This window comes from Oryza brachyantha, chromosome 8, assembly GCF_000231095.2.
Source record: "Oryza brachyantha chromosome 8, ObraRS2, whole genome shotgun sequence".
Lineage (NCBI taxonomy): Eukaryota > Viridiplantae > Streptophyta > Magnoliopsida > Poales > Poaceae > Oryza > Oryza brachyantha.
The window spans coordinates 10,113,515-10,121,167 of NC_023170.2; the positions used below are offsets into that span (position 1 = coordinate 10,113,515).

The 7,653-nt window shown below is 36.7% G+C and overlaps 1 pseudogene; it reads left to right on the forward strand.

The window, feature by feature from the left end:
- Positions 1-3,060: 3,060 nt before the first annotated feature.
- LOC102704158 lies at positions 3,061-6,050 on the forward strand (annotated as a pseudogene).
- The last annotated feature ends 1,603 nt before the right edge of the window (positions 6,051-7,653 follow it).

Below are 7,653 nucleotides of genomic sequence, written 5' to 3' on the forward strand. Positions count from 1 at the left end.
CTCTTTTGCCCCTCTGTTTCCTTTCCCAGCTTAAGCTTGGGCTCATATGGCAACAGCTCTTGCCTCCATGACATGCACCCAATCGCTACCCATTTCTAGCTTCATCGATTATTTCAATTTTGCTAAATATCTCACGTATGATTTTACTTAAAAAAATGTGTCAAGTTAAGTTATATATAGGTAGTCCCTAATTATTTGTACATGGGTATGACCATTAGAAAATTTCGGTAAGGTCAGACATGTTTAGCTTTTATTTTGCTACTAAATGTAATTGTTGTTGTTTTACTCTTTGAGTTTCTATAATACCTATAATTTTTTATGATAATGTGCAAAACAAAATTATTCCGTTACGTAAGCCAGAAAACCATCCGAATGTAGAAATCATATATCGTTACTATTCTACATATAGAGTACTTAAATTATAGTCAGGGTAAATCAATCCAACGAAACGCACCTGACGTAGAGGAAGCGGTTGAACTCAGCAACTCGGTACTCTCCCCTTCACACGAGCATCTCCTCTTTGAACAAACATGCTGATGAACACCATGATACAACAACGACTCTATTAATATCCTCACATGCTATTATGGTACATCAAATAAGAGTGTTCACTAGAACTCACATATGACTGAGTTTGGTTCATATAGAGGTGCAAATAAGGATTTTGTGTGTATGATCCCGCAGCCCGACCCTCCATATACAGGGAGTTTCTAACTAGAACTTTTGCAACCGTTAAGAACTTTACTCGGATTACTATCTATGTCATGTATTTGGATATATCTAAATATATCGTTTCAGCCCGTTAATTATATAACAGGAAGGTTCATGTACACTCAGTTATAATAAAAAAATATTTTTCAAATCTATGTGTCAACAACTGTCCATATTTGGACACATCTACTCATCAAGTAGGTAAAAAGAATATATCGGTCGTTTCTATAGTGTATGTATAAGTCTCTTTTCTACGTGATATCGATTAAGCTCAAGGCAAGGGATATGACGTCATTTTAATAGCTCAATCATTCTCTTTATCTTGTATTAACTCCTCAATCACCTACCATGGTCACGTACTTTTGTAATATAATATATCGAAGAGCACAAACATATGTCTCCTATTTAGGAGGGGCAAATCACACATTGATTATTCACATCACCGTACGTTTCGTCATAAACATGAAGACTGCTTTTATAAACAACATTTGGCAGTCCCAAGTGAGCCACTAGCATGCTAAGAACAATTATAATCTTAGGTCTAATAATTATACACCAACACTACTAAATACAAAATACCAAGTGATGGTACATTATATATATATATATATAGTCTAGCTACGGTGAGTTGCAATTCACAGGCTGTTTCGTGAGTCAGGGTCCAAAAACATATCAAATCACCTCTAAATTTTGATTTATATGGCTCACTAGATTCTTTATATCAAAATCTTATAGCACGTAAAAAAAATTATTTTTGGAGATTTTAAAGCATTTTTTTTAGATTTTTGAAAGTGACTTTACTATATAAATAAGAATCAATGGGTTATGTATCACTTTTAAAAATCTCAAAAAATACTTAAAAATCTCTAAAAATAAAAAAATTTTGCGTGCTACAAGATTTTGATATGAAGAATCTAGTGAGCCATATAAATGAAATTTAGAGGTGGTTTGATATATTTTTGGACCCCGACTCACGATGCAGCATGTGAGTTGCAACTCACCGTAAGAATATATATATATATATATATATATATATATATATATATATATATATATATATATATATATATATATATATATATATATTCCTTTTTAAAGTTTGATCCAAAACGAAGTATAATAAGACTAGATAGAGTAGAATATTGTTAGGCTTTTTTGGCACGTTGGACTTTGCTTAATTTGTGTGTCAATTAAAACGATCTCAAGTAAACGAGTAATGCGGTAATATCCGAATTATTTTTTAACCAAATATGTGAGATTTACTTTATTTTGTTCAAAGCTATCCTAAGGAATCTACTCGTTGGGAGTGAGTAGGAAACTTCGAGCCTTTTGTGAAGAACATGACAGTAATTTATGATTAATTATGTATTGTTTTAAATAATTTAAAAATATATAAATATAATTTTCTGATGTTTATTTAAAAAATTATAAAAACACACTAGTTAGTCGTTAAAAATCGTGCGCATAAAAAATGACGGGCGGAAATTGAGAAAAAAAAATGGAGAAAAGAACACACCGCGGGTATCAACCGTTACTGTTGGGGGTAGTAACCTGCCATAGCAAACGCCTGTTTCTAGAAGGCCATCGCGGCGGATCGGCTTAGGGTGTGTTTGGATGTAAGGATAGGCTAGGATAGGATATGGCCGCCCAAATTTTGGAGGTGTTTGGATGAAATACCGAACTGGGATATGGCCACCACATAGGGAATATTCCCTCCAGATGCTGGTTTGTTGCATCTGGCCAATTCTGCCGGATGGGGCGGCCAGGACCACGTCTCTCCGCCCGTGAACAAAAAAAAAGTACCGAGTAGTACCGTCACCTCCTGTCCATCCTTTTCTCCATTTCTTTTCTCTGTTCTCACCGGTTCACCTTTGGCCAAAACCCTTGCTCTCCTCCCTCTTCTCACCGAGCGGCGCGGTGGCAAGTACGCGGCGCAGCAGCGAGTCCCGGCTGCGCGCGTGACGACCCCCAGCTGCGCGGCGTGGCGCAGTGACTCGGCTGCGCGGCGCGGCGACGAGTCCCGACGGCGCGCGCGACGACCCCCGGAGGTGTGGCGCGGATTCCAGGCGGTCGGGGCGACGACTCCCGAGCGCAGGCGGCCACTCCTGGTTGCTGCAGGCAGGTGCATTTGCAAGCAAACCAACACCCAATATATTTCCATTCCTCTTCAAATCAAGGTATACTACAAATCTGATCATACTTTTTCTATTTTGGGGATTGATTTGTTCAGATCTGAGCTATGGTAGTTTCTAGGCATGGGCATGAATGGTTATAGAGTGCTATAGTTAATTTGCGATATTTTGTTCAGATCTAAGTGCTAAATGTTGTATGACTCAATATGTGTGTGTATGAATGTGGTAGACCTGATTTGGTCAAACTTTGGCATTGTAGATGGACAGCAGAACACGGTTTCTGATTTATGCAGCTGCATCATATATGTTGTTGTCAATGATGGCTATGGTTATCGAGTCTAGAAATAAGAAAAGAAAAAGAGTTCCAAGGAGAGAAGGGATTACATATGGGCCAATAGATGAAAGGGATAGGAAAAGATTTGATTATCTAAATGACAAGATTTGGAAAAACGATACCATCTGTGTGAACATGCTTAGGCTTCGAAGAGCACCTTTTTTTCCGTTTTTGTAAACTTTTTAGGGATGGTGGTTTGCTTGTGGATACTATACATATGTCTATTGAAGAGCAAGTGGCTATGTTCTTACATACAATTGGGCACAATGTTAGAAATAGGGTAGTTGCCACTGATTTTTATAGGTCCGGTGAAACTGTTAGCCGTTATTTCAACCTAGTCCTTCATGCTATTGGTGAGATGAGAAAGGAATTAATAAGGCCACCCTCAATAACAACTCCATCAAAAATATTAGGGAACCCAAGGTGGGATCCTTATTTTAAGGTACGACCCACATCTAGTTGTACACCATTATTCGTAGACATAAAATTATGTCCTTTTAAATTTTTTACCTTTTGTGTTCACCAAATAGGACTGTATTGGAGCTATTGATGGCACACATGTACAAGTCTCTGTTTCCAAAGATATGGAGCCTTCCTTTCGTGGTAGGAAGGATCATGCTACTCAAAATGTAATGGCAGCGGTAGATTTTGACCTTAAGTTCACGTATGTGTTGGCTGGTTGGGAGGGTATAACACATGATGCTGTTGTTTTACGTGATGCTATAGAGCGTACAGATGGCCTTCGTGTCCCACAAGGTAATGTAATAATCCCAACTTGTGCATAGAAAAATTAGTGACAAAAACACATTTCACCAACTTGTCTTTACCTGTTAGGAAAATTCTACCTAGTTGACGCGGGATATGGAGCAAAACCTGGATTTTTACCTCCTTTTCGTGGTGTGAGGTATTACTTGAATGAGTGGGGGACTAATCCTGTACAGAATGAGAAGGAGCTATTCAATTTGAGGCACTGATCTCTTCGGGTGACCGTTGAGCGTGCATTTGGGTCACTCAAGAGGAGGTGGAAAATTTTAGATGACGCTACTCCATTTTTTCCCTATCCAACTCAAGTGGATATTGTGGTAGCTTGTTGTATTATTCAGAATTGGATTATAGAAGATGGTGGTGATGATTTTATCATATCAGAAGAAGAATGGATTGCCAACTATAGTTATGCAACATCGAGAAGTGGACAAGCTAGTGAGCATGCATACATGGTTCAGTTTAGGCAGCAAACTGCAGATCAAATGTGGGAAGATCGTCAAGCTCACCATGGAAATTGATTATAAGATTTGTAGTCCATGTATTTGTATAGAACTCTAAGATTTATTTTTAAGACTTATGTACTCTAAGACTTTATATTTGATTACTGAAATTTATAGTGTTTGCTGAAATTTGTATTGATTGCTAAAATTTATAGTGGTTGCTAAAATGTATATGCTTGCTGAAATTTATAGTGCTTGCAGATATTCATATGCTTGTTGAAATTTATATGCTTGCTGAAATCAATTTCTTTATACATGCTAGGCAATGGAGGGAAGTGGACAAAGTGATAAGGGTGGACATGTCACATGGACATCTTCGATGTCTACCTACATGCTTGAATACCTCGAGGGTATTGTTGCTAGTGGGAACAAAACTTCCTCGAGGTTTAAGCAAGTCCACTTGAAGGCTTGTGCTAAAGCTTTGAATGATCACTTTAAGATTAATTTGACTTCAGATCAGATTACTAATCACATGAGGACTTGGAAAAGGAAATATTCTAAGATAGTTGATCTGAGGAAGTTGAGTGGTGCTCTTTGGGATGAGAATTTTATCATATCACTTGATCATAAACATTATGCAGACCACATTAAGGTATGCCACAACCACACTTACACCATTGCTGAAATTTATAGTGCTTGTTGAAATTTATACTTGCTGAAATTTATATACTTGCTGAAATTTACGGTGGTTGCTGAAATTTATATACTTGCTAAAATTTACGGTGGTCGCTGAAATTTATAGTGATTGCTGAAATTAGTTTGACTATTAAACCATGTTGTAGGATCACAAGGCTGATGCTGAATATTTGAACAGACCTATTCACAATTATGGAAAGATGCTTGTGATATTTGGCAATAGCTTGGCCACAGGAAAATATGCAAAAAGATCAAATGATCCTCTAGCCACTGAATCTATTCCCATTGATGAAGAAGAAAAACAAATTGGTATTGACAGTGCTGCGGAAACTGGATCAGCTTGTAGAGTTCATCCTCTTAATGAGGAGAATGGTGCATCATCTTCCGCACCCAAACCCAAGAAAGCTAAGATTGTTGCTGCAATTGAAGAGGAAGGGCTGATAGGCGCATTTAAATCTATTGGTGAGAAGCTTGCTGGAGCAATAGTTGAAGCTGGAAAAGAGGCTGCAAAATCTTACAAAGATCTGCCTGATAATCTATATGAGAGTGTGCATAGCATTCCAGGGTTTGAAGATACACATCTTGCTCATTACCATGCACATCTAGTTGACAATCCTCCAACTGCAAGGGTGTTTGTTACCCTTGAATTTGTCCACAAGGTCACTTGGGTTGCAAGATATATTGCCACCACTTTTAATGGTTGAGCTGTGCGATGATGGTTGTGTGTTGGCTGTTGGTATTAGCCATGTGTTCAACCTTTTCTTTGCACACTCAGAAAATGAATGGCTATAATGGATAGCTTTTAGATGGTAATAGCCCTTGCATTCTACCTTCTTTTGTATACTCAGACATTAAACTATGAGTATTAAGTTTGATGGTATTTGGTAGCTGTTAATAGGCTTGTGTTAGCCTACTTTTGTATCAAAACCAATCACTTTGATCGATGTAATGGCTGATGGTAAAATTTAGATTTGGTGGTATATGTGTGCTGCCCTCCTGTTAAGCGTGGTAACCGGTAACACATGCATGTTAAAAATTTTAGAAAAAATTATCTCAGACTAATTATTTATGGACAAATATGAAGACATGCAACGTCTGTGCTGATGACCAGCTTGTTTAATTTTTTTAGACAACAAATACATGATGCATTTGATTATTCGTAATGCAAGCAGGGAGGTATTCTCACCATTTTCATCCAAAAGGTGATGACAACACTTATCCATCCTACCAAACAAAAAATTGGCTCACCATATCCACATTTTATTCCTCTAACCAAACAAAAACTTGGCTCATCATATCCTTCCAACCAAACAAAAAATTGGATGGCCATATCCCTAAAAAAATGGATGGCCCAATCCATTCACTCTTGACCACCGTCCAAACACACCCTTACATAAGCAGCGGGCACGGGGTAAAAGACGCAACTGCCCCTCGTACAGAGGCGGCGGGAGGAGCGGGGGACAGTCGTCGGCAAAACGGGAGGAGGTGCCGTTGGTTGGTTCGTTTCTTTTCTTTCCTCCATGATTTGCTTTGCTTTGATGACGCGGGAGTGGCGAGTGACGAGCTGACGACGCGTGTGTGAGTGAGCCAGAAGAGGATCGGATAAGGTTGGTCTCCATCCCGGGCCCTGTCACTTTCCCTTTTGTATGTTTCTTTTTTTTTTTAATCTTCCCTTCCAAGTTCCAGCTCTGACGAACGACAAGAAACAGTCAAAGCCTCTCGCGGTGAAAGAAAAGAAGGTGGGCTTTTTCTTGCTAAAACAAAGAAAGATTTTCCAGTTTGTTTTATAGTTATTTAAAGGTACGATAAACTATTAGAGAGTTAAAAACTTGATTTAGAATTTATTGACTTCTATATATATTTTTTTTAATAAAAATACACGGCTTAACCTTTGCGAAGCAGCGTTCAAGCCAGAAAAAAATATGAAAAAGAACACATAAGATAGCTGAGATTTTTAGATTAAATAATTTTTTGATTTTTATTATAGTTATTTAAGGTATAAATGATTGAAATAATTAGTAAAAGTAAAAATATCTTATCTTAGAAAGATTATATGAGAAATATATATGCGACACAATATTTAGGAACTTGAAAAGCGTGTCATAAAAAATCTATAATCTATAATTGAAAAATAAAAACAGCCTTAGGAAATGTTCTAAGAGCTTATTAGGGTTAGTTACTTTTGTTTTTGTAACGAACATGGTTTTCAAACCATGAAACAATATATTTTGGATGACAAAAATTTTATATAAAAATTGTTTTAACAATCAAATGAATATATTTTTTGAAATTTACAATAATAAATACTTAATTAATCATATGATAATCATGTTTCTCTTTTTGTTTGGCTAATCAACCAAAGCATCGACAAGAAAAAAATTATTAAATTAATTTGAAGAGTTTCTTTGTCACTTACACCACCGATGACAGTATTGACTTTTAAGCTTTTGTTTGGGTTTTGACCGTTCATTTTATTCCAATAATTATGTAATATTATGATTTAATTTATCATTAAATATACTTTAAACATGACTAATATTTATACATATTTATTTATTTACACAAATAATTTTAA